Source organism: Hipposideros armiger, unplaced genomic scaffold (assembly GCF_001890085.2).
Source record: "Hipposideros armiger isolate ML-2016 unplaced genomic scaffold, ASM189008v1 scaffold_637, whole genome shotgun sequence".
Classification (NCBI taxonomy): Eukaryota; Metazoa; Chordata; class Mammalia; order Chiroptera; family Hipposideridae; genus Hipposideros; species Hipposideros armiger.
Genome location: NW_017731987.1, coordinates 676,876 through 692,185, shown reverse-complemented (window position 1 = coordinate 692,185; position 15,310 = coordinate 676,876).

Here is a 15,310-nt window from a genome sequence, read left to right as displayed (position 1 = left end):
GAACTCATAATATACTTTTGCATGTGATGATGATGAACCCTGTGGGGATGACATATATTCAGGTTAAAGTATAAATGCATTAGTCTAGCATTGATGTAAAAAATGGAATATCTTTTAGATTTTAAATTGTGAGTTTTTCTTAAATCACTAATTTTCTTGCCCCACACTTAATAGTCTCAACATTAGAAAATAATGAACAATCATCCATAAGCTTAGAAGCAGGCATGATTTTTGTAACTTTCTCCTTTTCCATAATAAAACACAAGATTGTCCCTAGTATCTTCAGGGTATCCTGTGAGAAATAATTAAATACTCTGTGAAGAGAACTTTAAAGGTGAAAAGCACTGTGTAAATGCAAAATTTTATTGTTATTCTTTGACAGTCATCAATGATTTTCCAAAGTGCTTTTCTGGATTCAAAACATATTTATTGCAGTACTGTTGTCCAGTTCCCTCTCTGAAAACCCATTATTTTTAGCTGGCTAACAGCTTTTTATTCTTTAGGATAAAATTGTTTAGCTCTAAAAAAGACACAGCCAAGAAAACCGAAATAGCTAAACATTTCCAAGTGTGTGACTTGTCACTTACTTGGCTATTAATTCTTCCCAACTTTTAAGAAAAATGATTCCATTGTTGGTATAATACTGGAATCATAAAAATTTTAACCAAAATAGAAAACAATGAAGAAAAAAAGCACTATATCACACCAAATTTTATAATGTTGAAATAACCATCATTAGCTCTAGGTAAATATTATTTCAGACAATTCTCTACATTTCTATGCTAATTGAAAGATGTATACTCACTAACACAGATACACAAAGTAATAGCTTTTATAAAATGACCATAATGTACAATGATTTTAGTTTAGCATGTTTTAACACAAAGAAAAACTAAATAAATGGATTGTTGTAGTTTGGATAAATATTCTTTACTGCAAGAGTTCATAAAAATTCCACTAAAGTTAAGAAAAAAAAAGATTATAAAAACATCAATGTGGTGTCAAAATTCTAAGTTTAATTTTGATATAGTATTATATGGCTTCCTAGTTATGTGAAAATAAGAAAGTGAGTCCTTTTATTGCCCCCAACCTCCTTACTTGATCTTCAGTGTTTTCATTATTTGTATTATTCCTTTTACTTTGGCAAATATTCTAAAGCATTCTTTTTCTATAACATAAATCTCACTAATGTTTAGTTTTCCTTTTCCTGCATGTTGGTGGACTCAATACTCATTAGACACCAGGATTCTCTTTAATAATGTTTCCATTAAGATATTTTGATTTATCTTTTGTTTGGTTGGACGTTTTACTTTCCAGAGAGGCTCATAAGTGTTATATTCCAGGACTTCTGAAATGCTTGAATCTGCTATTGAAGCTCTTTTCATTGCTTTAGGAAATTTTTATATTATTTCTTTGGACGTATTTTCTGTGCCATTTGTACCGTGTACCACACCACATGTACTGATTTCCTTGACCTGGGTCATCTTTCCCTTTCATGCGTCTCATGTTCTCTCTACTTGTTTAAACTCTTAGTCCATGTCCTTTATGTGCACTTGACAATCTCCTCCCTTTTTGTGATTTGATGTTTATAATTTATTTATTGGTTTGCAAATGGTGTTTGGGCTCTCTGTTTCTCTGGCTCTGGAGTTTCTCTTTTTATTTCATTTGGTTGTTTATCTTAACTTTGAGCTCTTATATTATTGAATTTATGTTCTTGTTAAGTTCTTTTATAGCATGATGTATTTATAGGGAATTATCTTCTTTTCATTGGGTTTGTTTGATTGTTTGTTTTTTCCCAAAACAAATTCTTCATCTGGCTTTTGCATGCCATGATGTCCCTTGACTTTTTTTTTTTAATTTATTTTTTTCTTTTGGTGTAGTGTGTGTGTGTGTAGTTAATTTTCATGTAGTTTATGATAAATAGGAGCAACCCTGAACAGACCTATTATTGGAACTGATTCAGAGAGGTGGGTGGTTACAATTTGCCTTCAACTACCATATCTCAGAACTGTTTCTTCCTGTGAGTTGAGTTACAGCTATTATTGGAGTTCTAGCCACTTTTGCAGAGCCTGATGGTGGGATGTGCTAGGGAAGAGGTGATCTTGTTAAGACCTGAATGCAGCCTACATTGGATGACCTGACCTCTGTTTTCTATTCTTTGATATTCTTTTCAGTATCTAGTTGGAATTGTACTCAGTCCTGTGGCAGTATTATCTGGGGTTTCAGATCATTTTTGCAATTCGGAGTGAAGTCCTGTGAAATGGAGACCCATGAATTTTCTTCTGCATTTGCTGAGAGCCCAAGGCCTAGTCTGTAATAATTGGGCCACCTGCTTTTGAGGGTTTTACTACCACTTTTTCTAGTTTCTTATGTCTCTATAGATATGCAGTATTGGTAAGGTTTGTCAGAGTTTGATGAATTTTCCTTCTTCCCTCAGTGTAGCTTCTCAGGCCCTGGTTAGGAGTCCTGCTCTGCTAGCCAGAATCCTTTTTCTTTCCTTGGTCATCACTTTTTGAAGTTCATGAAATGAAGTTGGATTTCTTTCTTTGGTTGGTATTGGTGAATTTCAAGTCTCTCCCCCCACACCACATTGCTGTGCATTTCATCAACTTTTGAGCTAATCTGTCTGCAGTCTGACTTCATTCGTCTATCTATACCTCAGAGTCTCCATTTTTTATATTACAATCAGCAATTAGTTTTCTGAACACCCTGAGTAAATCAACTACATTTTAGCCTATTTCTAGAGACAAAAGTTGTCTGTAAACCTTTACCGAAACCTCTAAGGAATTGGCTATTTTTACCTTTATCTGCCCTGACAAAGCTTTTGTTCTCTGGGTCTGCTGTTTTTTCTTTTTGGATTCTAAAGTCTATTCTTCTAATTGAGAAACAATTATATCAACTGTCAAATTTGTATGCTCATTGCCTTTTCATAAACACCTATCTGATTTTCTGAATAATTTGGTTAATACATTAAACAATTTTAATAATCTAGGACTTTATGGGGCCAAATCCTTAAATATTTATATATCTGTTGCAGAAGAAAGTTGTTTCTGTGGTTGGGATGAATGTTGCTTTATTGAATTCAGAATTAAAATTGAGATACGATTTGGAAGAATGTAATGAAACTATTATAACCTGCATGCAGTGAGAGGAAAAGAGTAAGCTTAGGACCCAAACCACGAATTAACTGTCAGAGTAGCTGAGCTCCAATGAGGTTAAACTTCCAAGTAAAGCTATACCAACATTTATCAGCTATATCATCACTGATAAATGTGATGGGGAGATCTGAGTTAATGTTCTTATAAATCTGGAAAGGCACAATTCCCTAAGCCCTCTGGTCCTGTATAAGTGGCCTCCCTATTAGAAGCTAGAACTCTCTGGCAAATGAAGCAGAACCCCCTTTGCCCTGCAAGGTAACATGCGTCTGCCTTAGGATTTGCCCTTTCCTCCCCTTCTAATTGCTACACCAATAACTACAGTTAAGTTACAACAAAACACAGCCAAGGATATGCAGGACCTGACAGTGGAGGGAGGGACTACATCCCCAAAGAGTTAAAGGACCTAGCCAGCATGAATGCAATATTAGCAAGAGGTGGGTGACTACACATGGGACTAGATAGTGCTTTATCAAGGTGGCTGGAAAATAAAATAGAATAAGAGAGAGCTTGTCAATTTGGGAATACTCTCCGAGGATCCAGAATTTAACACTCTGGCAAATATCACTCTACTAGGATGGCTTCTAGACACATGGGAAAGGCAATGGCCAACACCAGGGGAGAGAAAACTTTTGCTGCTAGGGAGAGATAGTAAATATTTTAGGCTTTGCTGTCCAGATGGTCTCTGTTGCAACTATTCAACTCTGTCACTGCAGCAGAAACGCAGCCAGAAAACAGCACATAAATGAATGAGAGTGGCTGCGTGTGTTCCAATAAAACTTGATTTATAAACACAGGTAACAGGCTAGATTTAGACTATTGTTTGCTCGCCTGCAGTGTATGTTAAGTGAGGTTGAAAAGCCAGAATTTCCATGGCAGACTATGGAAATGGCATTAAAAAGGTTCCGAGGAGGGCTCATAACAGTAGATAAATTATGGAAGCCTAAAACACCCACCAGAGGAACATGCTCCAGGGAAAGCCCAAAGGACACACTGTTCCCCAAGGCCATCGGGTGCCGGGGAGAGGGTTGCCTGCATCACTGAGTAGTTCTGTAGTGGCCTGACTCTACAGGCCAGCGCTGACGGTAGGAATGTCACGACAGAACCGATAGCGCCGTGGATGAGAGGCACACTGAAATCATGAAGGCCAGGTGGTATGCATTTATGAATCAAGGGTTAGGCATATATAATTAGCATAATGAGTGGCAAGGTTGGAGAGGCAGCCTGGGGGCCTGAGCTACAGAGCATTATGGAGATGCTTAACAGAACACGGTATCTCTAGCAGTAAAATAAATAACCAATGACTTACTCCTTGACCTGTACGAGGAATTCAAGGGTGGGTTATTAGAAGGCTGAGAGCAGGTGCCTCAATTAAAAGTCATGATTCCTGGCTTTCAAGCAGTTTCACACCTGGATTCCACGGACTGAAAGAGAGACCAGGTACCCTAGAGGAGGGCCCCTGGAGCGCCCATGGCAGTGAACATGTAAGGTGTCCCCAGTTCTTTCCCCAAAGGGGCATCTGGACATTTAGTCAGATAACTATAAAATATGGAAAGAGGAAGGACACATGTTTTGGGAACTGTTAGATATACAGGGTCCAGGTTGCCATCATGACACCCTGTTCAAGTGGGGACATATGGAAGCCAGGAAGTAAAATGCAGTGGGCTCGGGCCTGGCTGCACAGATCTACACAGCCGTCATTACCCCAGTTGCTGATTGTGTCAGTGGAATAGACATGCTTGATATTTGGGACATTCCCAACACTGACTCCTTGGACTTTGGGATCAGAGCTACTGTGGTAGGAAAAGTCAAGTAAATCATCCAACTCTGCCTGCTATCCCCTGACCAAATAGTAAATCAATCACAGTGTTTCATCTGAGGAGGAATGACAGGGATTAGCATCACCCTTAAAGGAATAAAAACTCCAATCTAGTGGTTTTCCTTATATTTCTATTTACTTTATCAGTCTGGCCCCTGCAAGACCCTGGTGGGACCTGGGGGATATTGTATTATCACAAACTCAACCAAGTAGTAGCCCCAATAGTGCCAGATATGATATCGTTATTAGAGTAGATTAACATATCCTTGGATGCATGTTTGTGGTTATTAATTTTGGGAATGCATTTTCTCCAGGCTGCTCAGAAGAGAGCAGCAGAAAATTTATATTCACATGGAGCAGATTACAGAATGGTTTTACATTGTTTTCCAAAGATATGTAAACTCTCCAACCCTCTAGCAGACACAAACTCTCCTACTCTCTGCAAACCACACTCAGCACTTCTCCATGCCCATTATCAGTCTCTTCAATCTATTCTCAAACTCTTGGCACCTTAACTTCTATTACTTATTAGCACTGTTACCTTCTGTGTGATAGAGATATAACTTCTCTAGGCTTCATTTATAAATAAGAATGATAATTATGTTTCAGCATTAGTGTGCAGATGAAATACGTTTTGTGTTCAAAGTTAGGTGAACATGGAGAAGACTGAGTGAGATTTTGTGAAATGTAATCAGGGTTTGCTTTAGTTAGCTTTAACTGTTATAGGCTGCTATAACAAAATGTCACAGACTGAGTGGCTTATCAACAACAGAAATATATTTCTCACAGACCCAGAGGCGGGCAGTCTTAGATCAGAATGCCAACATGGTTGCTTTTTGGTGAGAGCACTCTTCAGGTTTGCAGATGTTGACTTCTTGTTGTAGCCTCACATGATGGAAAAAAGCAAGCTAGCTGTCTGACCTCCTGTAAGTGTGCTAATCCCATTTCTGAGTGTTCTACTCTCATGATCTAATTACCTCCCAAAGGCCTACTTCCAAATACTATCACAGTGAAAATAGGGTTTTAACACATGGATTTTGGGGGGACACAAACATTCAGTCCATAGGATCTAATCAGGAAAATAGAATGTACTCCAGATAGCTACAGCAGAGGAAATTCAATGCAGGGAACAAGTTACGTAGGTGATGCTAGCAATGAGAACCAAACAAAAAAATATTAAAGATCTGGAAATTGATAACAGCAAAAGTGTTCATCACCACTAGGCTTGAAAGACAAAGGAATGAGATAAACTGTTATTAGAGCCCAGGGGTTGGGTTGACCTGATGGAAACTGGGATCATGGTGGGCATGTCTGTTGGGAGCTGAAGCCAAAGAGGAAATACAGCCTTTTTCAAAAGCTGACAAAAGCAAAAGCTGGAGAGAAAAATACTAGGGTTGTTTCATTCCCCTACCCTCCAATACCTTGCCTCTCATGGCCAGAAGTCAGTTGACATTAAGCCAGGGAAACAGCACCTGCAGAGGTCAGCCCAGAGCACAGGAAGGATGTGAAGCCAATAGTGTTTTATCCATAGAAGGTCAAAACATCAAGCTACATCCTTGTGGATAAGGGTGGGGTTTTCTATAGTTGGGCTACTATTCTCACCATCATCTCTTCTGGAATTAGGTTAATCCTGATTTAGGAAGCGAGGAACTGGAAAGACAAAGTAATGGGATACTAATCAGCAAAAGGGAATGAATTACTGATACTTGCAAAAACATGGGTGAATCTCAAATGCATTATGCTAAGTGAAAGATGCTTAAATATATACTCCCTTTAGATAGCATTTAGACTCCATTTAGATAGCATTTTAGAAAAAGCAAAACACTGGTGATAGAAGGCAGATCAGTGGTTTCGAGAGGCCAGGGTATGAGGGGAGAGAATTAACTACTAAGGGTACAAGGAAAATGTTTTAGGGTGATGGAAATATTCTATATCATGATTGTGGTGGTGGTTACATAACTGCATGTGTTTCTCAAAACTTATCTAATAGCACATTTAAATTGGTGAACTATATTTTATGTAATTGATAATTTATGAAACAAATAAAATCAAATAATTATACACATACATTCTTATGTATATATTCTTATAGATGTATTGTTTGAGGGCATTAATTGATTACTGAAACATGAAAACTCCTCCAAATTTATTATCGTTTACTATGATTTTTCTCTTCTTACAAACTCAGCAAATTGGGTGCCTTTATGTGGGAAACTAATTTTCTAACCCATCATTTGATCATGTTACAGAAATCAAAGCCCAATTTCTCTAAAATTACACCTAAAACTTGGGTTGTAACAATAGACACTCATTTAAATGATTGAGTATATTTTCCAGCTTTCATCCAGCTTTTCATCATGGAAGTACAGAGTATATATGGTTTATATGAGCCACATATTTAGCCAGGTGCAGTAAATGATTAATTTTCTACAACATCTAAACAAGGCAAGTTAGAGGGAAAATGACTCTGTCAAGAACTCTGGATTCCACATGAAAAGCTTGGTTTGGGAAATTATTTCCAGAATCAAGAAACTATAACTCTATGACCTCCCTGGAGGGAAAACTTGAAGTGCTCTTGCCTAAAATAGCAAAGTTGGACTTTTAAATTATGGAAAATGACAAACATATTGAAAATCTGGAAGAAACTTCTTGGGAGATTAAAACAAACATCACAAAGCACAGTGCATAGAAGAGAGGTGATTAAACTCAATATCGATATGAAAAAGGTGGGTGGTACAATGAGAAAACTTAATAATGTCATGGACTGACTGGAATTTTGGAAACACTCCTTAATGGAATTTTGGCAAGACTGATGAAGGAGTTGATTACAATTTAATGTCATATGGAACTTAACTTCCAAATACCAGAACTATAGATAAGATCCGTAATGCGGAATTTAAGAAACTCTGCAACTACAGAAAATCATTGTAGGGAGAGATTTGAACTGCTGATGTGGGAGAGGCTGTCTTGTCAGAAAGAAAATCCTTGTCTTCTTGGAGCTGAGCTGGGAGGTGCAGACTGGGAGGGGGAGCTGCCTGAAATACCAAAGAGGGCATAGTTATTGTTTCCTGTGCAATTGTCAGTCACACAGCAAGAGCAGCTTATCTCCTTTGACATATTGAAGGCGCACAAAGACTACCAGGGAGGAGGCCTGCTGACATCACACAGACAGTAACTTGCCTCTAAAACACATTTAAAGGAACTTTTCTGTTTCTAGAACTGGAGAATTGGTATGAAGGTGTGTGTTAATCTTATTTTATCTGTTTGGAATTGTTATATCTTTCAGGAGTCTTCCTGCTTTTCATAGCTTACCTCAGTCATAATGGGAAGAATTAGCAGTTTGTGTAGGAGATCTTTAGCCATTTAAAATATGTCATTAAAGGCTATAGTAAATATGAAGAGAGCTTTATGCATTAATAATGCTCATTAATATATATTTTAATTGCACCTGAGTTTCTAACATTGTGAAAATATTTTCCTATGTCACTTTGAGGCCTTAAAGCTGTGCTTAATCAGGAGAGCTGGGCTTTTGCCAATGCAGTTTATAGAATTTTGTTATAGGATTGTAGTGGTAATACAATGGAGAAGTGAAATGTCATTTCTCAAGCTACAATATGGAAACTTGATAGGCATGAAATTTTATCATCCTGAAATATGTCTTTGGTTAATCAGACTAACTTTAATCTAAGTGCCACAATAATAGAATTTTAAATCAGTAAATTATCCATCACTCACAATAGGTCTTGATTAGGGAAAACATATTGGATATCTTACTCATTGGATTCTTATTACAAAGCCTTTTTGTCATTGGATTGTGATTTTAAGTGCATTACGTTGCATGTTGTCATATTCTACATAGTTCTGTTTTCTTTGAAGACATAGATGTTGTAGATGAGGCTGCCAGACCAAACGATAGAATGAATCTTGGGAGGTATTGCGGGGAAACCTGCGCTGGGAAGCTGAACAGATGTATGGAATGTGTTTTAATCCCTTAAGGCTCTTCATACGTCAATTGGCTTATGTTTCTGGACAGTATCTGTCAGATCACATTGAGTTATCTGTTTTATAATCCTGAAGATTGATTTCATTAATGAGGAACATGCCAGAATGCGAGCTTATCTGCAATGAAAGATGACTTCTTCAGGCCTTGTGAGCTGAAGAATGACTGGATGACCACTTCTTCTCAAATCGAAGAAATTAAAGCTGAGGGTGATGGTGTGAAGGCTCTTAGCAGCAAGCTGAAAAAACAACTGGATATACTTCAGAACTTGCTGGCAAGTGTTTACAATCAACTGGAACCATGTCAGGGCACATTAGGAAAAGGAGGAGGCCTGGGCTGCTGCTGTGAGAACTTCATGCACAGAGATCTCATCTTACAGCAAGTAAATGCCAACAATTCTCCCGTCCATAGGGAGAACGATGTTGGGTTGAGTGACTGCTTGGAGTAAAAAACTATGCATTACAGAAATAAAAAATAGGAGCTATGACTGGGAAGTAATGACATATTCTGATCTGGCTTGTGGACTTTATGTTCAAACCTCTTACTGCTTCATGGGCTAAAGGCAGTCAGACGTTAAGTTTATCTATTATATAAGAAATTGATTTCCAGGTTATTACTCAAAACCAGTGGCTCATGCAGACTCAAAATGGGAATTATCTCTTACTTAAATAAATTTAATATGTTGTCTGAGATCTAACTTTATCTGAATCACAACAGTTTAACCCTATTAACTATTTCTCGATGTTTTTTAATGCTTTAGTATTGGGGCAGGCTTTTTGTTGGAGCAAACAACTTTGGTTAAATGATCTGTGGCCATGTCTGCTGCGAGAGAAACCTACTGACTCCAGGAACACTGAAAATCATAAGAATGAAGTTTTGAAACACTTTTCCATAAATTGTAAATTATTGCTCTGATAAGAGCCACTATTTTGTTATTCCTATTAAGGGAAAAATGGTATTTTCTTGAATCTAGAATAAGACATAAGCAATGATTTGGCATTGCCACAGGGGAAGAATTCACTTTAAAATAAGCTTGTTTTGTTTTGTTTTCTTCTCTTTTGTTTTCTCATGTAACTTAAGAATAATACGTCTATCTGCCATGTACTCATAAACCCTATTAAAGCTAGTTTACTACTTTTTCTAAAGCTGACATTTTTATATAAATTGGACTTTTGACACGTTTTTATTCCAAAACATTTTAGAACAAAGCATGCTTTCCAAAAGAAGTCTAGATCCAATTCTGTTGGATAGTTTTTAGTGTACTTGCATTTTTATTTACAGATTGGATTTTGTTCCTTCTGGAAACAGGCTATTCCCATTCTATAGCTTGTATTTTCTTTAAACTAAAAAAAAAGCCTTCAAAACTTCAGATTGCTTTCTATTTATACAAGGTCAGACAATTAAGTTCATGAACTCATCCTAGAAAAAGTGCTACATATCTCATTGCTGAATATCACTACAGTCACTTTCGAAGTACTCCCTTTGGGAAACTATGTACCAACACCAACGCCTAGTCCACTCTTCAAAGCAATTTGGGAACTCTCTGGAATGGCCATCAGAGTTGTTGTCTGATTACCTTTGATGTTCTGAATGTCATCAAAGTGTCTTCCTTTCAATATTTCTGTTTTCTTCCGGTAAAGGAAGAAGTCATTGGGGGCCATTTCAGGTGAATAGGGAGGGTTTTTCAATACAGTTATTTGTTTACTGGCTAAAAGCTCCCTCACAGACAGTGTCATGTAAACTGGTGCATTGTCATGATGTAATGCTGGTACATTGTCATGATGAATTGTTGGCGAAAAGTTCAGGTCATTTTTGTCTAACGTTTTCACACAGCCTTTTCAGCACTTGAAAATAGTAAACTTGGTTAACTGTTTGTCCAGTTGGTACAAATTCATAATGAATAATCTCTCTGATATCAAAAAAGGTTAGCAACATCATTTCAACAAGTTTGTGTACTTATCAATGTCAGACCTCGTGTGTGTGTATATCTATATCATCTATATCTATATCTATATCTATATCTATATCTATATCTATATCTATATCATCTATATAAACAACTTTTGTAAGTATCAAACATTTTACAAATACTGTACATACTTAAGTCATTATGTATTAGTTTTTAAACACTCTGAACTATGGGAAACTAGAATGTGCCTTTCATATATTTCCTAATCACTGCCTTCAATCATGTGCTCTTTACTAGCCCATCCTTTCACTTAAGGATATCTTGGGCAGATTCTTTATCTTTATGGTCACTCACAACTATAGAAACCTATCATCTTCTTAATGCTCATCTTTTTAAATTTTTTACTCATCTCTTGCAGCTTTGACCCAAGGGACATAAATTGGAGAAGAAATATTATCCGTTCTTTCACTCTTTCTCACGTGTGTGTGTGTGTGTGTGTGTGTGTGTGTGTGTGTGTGTGTTGTTTCGTTTGTTAAAAAAAGGAGGAGGAAGATGGAGAGGACTGATTGCCTATAATGGAACTTCCATTGCCTCTCCTTTTACCTTTTGATGCTCTCTGGTTAGTCACTGTTTGATGTAGATTCTCTTTTAGGGTACACATGTGAATTCTTTGGGTGCCTTGTGTGTTGGGGGTGGAATCTTCCCATTTCAAATTTTTCTGATGTGAGGCATCAAGTCCAATTTGGTTTTTTTCCTGATCACTTCTCAGAGTCTGTTCCTGAATAGCCATGACTAAGCCTGTTATTGCTGGCATACCTACATGGCCATCTTGGGCTTGGAATGGATAAGAGGGCTCAAGACTAGCTATCTTCCAAGGGATCCACTTGACCTTCCTGAAATAATAGACCTTCCTCCTTTCTGTTTCTCATGATGGTAGTTCAGACTTCCCACAGCTGCTCCCTCTTTCTGACCTATCCTCTTTTCCTCCCACTCTCTTTTTTCCTTGTTCAAGACAACACTATGGAAGATCAACAAGTCCACTTCATAAGCTAATGTCCAACCAGGAATGAAATATGTTATCTTTTATCTTTTTTTTTTGCAGGCATCTCTCAATGAATACTTGTCTTAAATGTCCCCCACATCCAAATTGTCATTGGGTAAGGGAGAGAAAAACAATAATCCTTCCTACAACCCCAACAGTGTTATTCCAATTCCCCCTTCTCCCTACATCCCTGCTTATGCATCTAGAGGGAGTAGCTTGTGGTCACTAAAAAGAGCAGTGGGTTCAGCCACCACTTAAAAACCCCTGGAGGAGGGGTTCCAATTGCTTAAAGTTCACTTTAGGTTGGTTAGTATAGGATATATCTTTGTGTCTCAGACTTGGATCTTAGTCCCCAATTCAGGGCAACAAAAACATCTCAGTCATCGTGTTGTTACACTTACAGCCCCCAAATTTATACTATAGCTCTATATGTATAAGGCATTATAAGTATACCTGTGAGTGATAGTGCTTCTGTTCACTTGCAATTTTATATTGTGATTGAAAAAAAAGATTGCAAACTTTTAAAGTATATCCAAGGTTGTGATTTTTTTCTTTCTTTTAACCAGCTCTGACTTTTTTCTCCATCAGTCCACAATCTTCACACCTGACGCTAGTGACTGTTTAACCACATTCTCCGTGAAACGCCTGCTTTCATTGCTCTGAGTATCCAGGCATAGTACCTTCACAACTCTCTTTAAATTGTTCTTGTTTAGCCACTCTTTACCAAAAGATAGATATTCCTTGTTCCTTACTGCTATGGATTACCATTCTAGGCTGATCCTTGTAAACTTAAATTGCTACATCACCCTGACTGCATCACCTTGACTCAAATACACATTACATGTATTAGCCGGACTAATCTGGCTAATCAAATTTCAGTGGAACGTTTGCAAGAGTGTCTACCTACTTTAGAACACTGTATTCTTTCAAAATTTACCTCAAGAACAAATTCTGCTACTACACTTTTCAGGAAGGCCTCCAGGGCGCTTTACTACCCTATCTATTCAAATGTATTTTTTCAGCCCTCTCTGATGCACAAGCTTTGCTTCAGAAACATCTATAGTGTATCTTCTTGTCCTTAATGTCTCAGGACACACATCTACTCTTGTCTCTGTGTTTTAGCAAGTACCTCCCCTCTCTAATCAGAAAGCCTTCTAGCTTCACTCTCCTGCCCAAATAATGAGTTCTAAATATTGCCCTTTGCCATGAAATATTTCTGGAATGTTCCAGCTCATATAGATTCTTCCTCAATTTCTGTCTATAGTAAGTGACTTCATTTTGTGTAACTTTTCATTCAATATGTCCCCAGCTATATTTGTTCCTCCTTAGATTCAGGTGTTTTGACTCACTAATATGTTAATATTCACTAAGACTGGTGACCATATCTTAGACTTCTTGTATACCTAAAAGAGCTAGCATAGTGTTTGGCAAGTAGATGATTTTTTTCAAAAAGCATGATTTATTGGTAAATGTACAGTGTTTACCAAGTGCGGTAGAATGAGCCCTGAGCCAGCCATGAGTATAGCAATGTGATGTTGGGAAACATCGCTTAGCCTCTTAAACCTCAGTTCTCTTTTCTGTAAAGGAGGAAAAGTGATAACTTTCCTGTCTACTTTGAAAGATTGTTAGGAGTTACAAATAGGATGTGAAGAGTTTTTTAATAATCTGAAAACAATGCTTTAGCTATTATTTCAGATACATTTAGGAAAGTCCATTTACTCTTACTTTAAGTTCAATATAAAGAAAAGTACAGGAGGTGGACAGAAAGGAGATTTTTGGTTTTCCATACTTAAAAGGACAGTTGCTTATACCTTTCCAATGAAAGAAATGTTCACATTTGTTTGGGAAAATTTATTAGACAAGGGTGTTGAAGTACATAGAAAATGTTTGTGTCTGATATAAGACCAATGACAGAACAAGAAATATAATACAAATTTAATTTGGGGAGTCTGAATAGCTACTTAAATATTCTATGTCACTATAAAATGAAGAAAGCAATTAAAGTTTGAAGAAAAATTATTTTTGAAATGTGGGGTTTTATACTTCACTAAATCTAACATATATAATTTTTCTAAATTTGAAAATAAATAGTGTCCTCTATAGTTTTGCTTATCATGATTACAAAGAGGGAGTTGATGACTAGTAAAAACAGAATATAGGCTATTCTGCCATGATATTTCCTTATGGAGTCTTATTTGCCTGGCATTATTCAAGGATATTCCAAAGTTTACATTTAGGGAGATCAATTTCCAATGTGTCTTCCAGGTTTGTGACTTTATGAAAATTCACTGAAACATTTGAAGGGAATTAGGTATACTTTCTTCTCCTGTGACTAATAATTCAACTTAAAATGTAGAGAGCAGTGGGCACGCAGAACTGTAACTACATAAATTAGATCGAGTTGAATTTTTGTTTCTGCAACATTCCACCTTGTTTTATTGAGGCTTGTGATGCAATTCTCAGCAGAGAAACAAATGCCAGCATATTCATACAGTATCATATCAAAATAGGAAGGAATGTGTTTTGTTTCACAACCTCTCTACTGTGGTAAAGCAATGCTGTGACCAGGGTAAGGAAATGCTGACTCAGTATTTCACCATCCTAGAGTTTTAACAGCAATGCCATAGACTTTCCTACACTGTTACCAGGGAAAATTACATTCATTTGGCATAAATAGTTTAAGTATATCTTATTACTCAATTAGTAGTCACATCTAGATTCTTGCACATGTTTACCACAAACATGTTGTTCCTTCCAATTTAAATAATATATTGCTTAGGGACTAATCCTGTGGCTTTTACTTAGGAAATAGAGTCCCAGAAATCAATTCTAGGCTACAAATTTACTTTAATCCCATCATTTCCCCTAAAATTCTTGTGCTTTTCTCAGACCATGTTAATAATAAAGATTTGTTGGAAGGGTACCAGAGGATATTATTGTTTTATTTTTGAAATGGGATTTAAAATTTAGTTTGTTAACACAATTTTTGGATTCGTTTCCTAAATACATTCTTCTCAGCACTTTTTTTTTTTAAAGATTTTTATTGGGGAATTGGGGGATGGGAACAGTGCTGGGGAATTGGGGGAAGGGGAACAGACAAGTTGCTGTCGTTTTGTTCTTCAGTCTAGTTGTGGAGGACGTTGCTTCACTGGCCCAACTTGGCACCATCATTGCGCTCTTCCCAGGTGAGGCAGATCAGTCGCTGGCTTCTGGACGGCTGCTCACAGTGGTTGCTGGCTACTCACGCTGGCTGCTGGCTACACACGGTAGCCCATGGCAACCCACTGCAGCAGGGGCTGCAGCCTACACCCGTTGCCGGTGACTCAAGGCTGCCCAGCTCCAGGTTAAGCTGCTGTTCAGCATCTTAGCTGTAGAGAGCAGCATC